We start from the raw sequence: 548 nt of genomic DNA on the forward strand, positions 1-548 counted from the left end.
TAGAAAGGCTTTGTTTTTAATCCAAGGAATCCCAAAGCCAATTTATCTTTGGGGCCTGGAGCCAAAAATCTGCAAGGTCCTCACATGGTGCTGTATCCACACGGAGCTTTAGGAATTAAAATTCAATTTGGCTTTTAGTCAAGAGAGCGCCAGGAATGAAAGGTCAGATTTCTCAATCGTATTTGAATTTACTTTGGATGAGAAAAGAAAGTTTTCAAATAAGCAGTTAACTTCACACTTTGTCATCATTTGAAAATAGCTAATTTCAGGTCCTCGCAAGGTCATCTGTCACCGTGACCGGGCTGTGTGTTCAGGATGCGGTTGCCCACGTGACTTTGCAACAAATTTCTCTGGGTAGGACGGAGGCCTGATTGTGGTCTTTTCGCTGGGATTCAAGATGTGACTTCTTTTAGCTCTGCCTGCCTGCCGGTGGGGCAGTCCTGAACTCTGGAGGATTGAGGTCTCTAAGCGAATTCTCTCCTTCCCTCCCTCACCTCACTCAAATCTCTCTCTCTCTCTCTCTGTCTAGATAGATAGATACAGAAAAC

The 548-nt window shown here is 44.3% G+C and overlaps 1 protein-coding gene across 1 annotated transcript in view; it reads right to left on the reverse strand.

The window, feature by feature from the left end:
• The window catches only part of F9 (coagulation factor IX), a 32,181-nt gene that overhangs the window by 26,290 nt on the left and 5,343 nt on the right, over positions 1-548 (reverse strand). The gene's annotated exons all lie outside the window — the stretch shown is intronic.

The sequence above is a fragment of the Crocuta crocuta genome, unplaced genomic scaffold (assembly GCF_008692635.1).
Source record: "Crocuta crocuta isolate KB4526 unplaced genomic scaffold, BGI_CrCroc_1.0 scaffold241, whole genome shotgun sequence".
Lineage (NCBI taxonomy): Eukaryota > Metazoa > Chordata > Mammalia > Carnivora > Hyaenidae > Crocuta > Crocuta crocuta.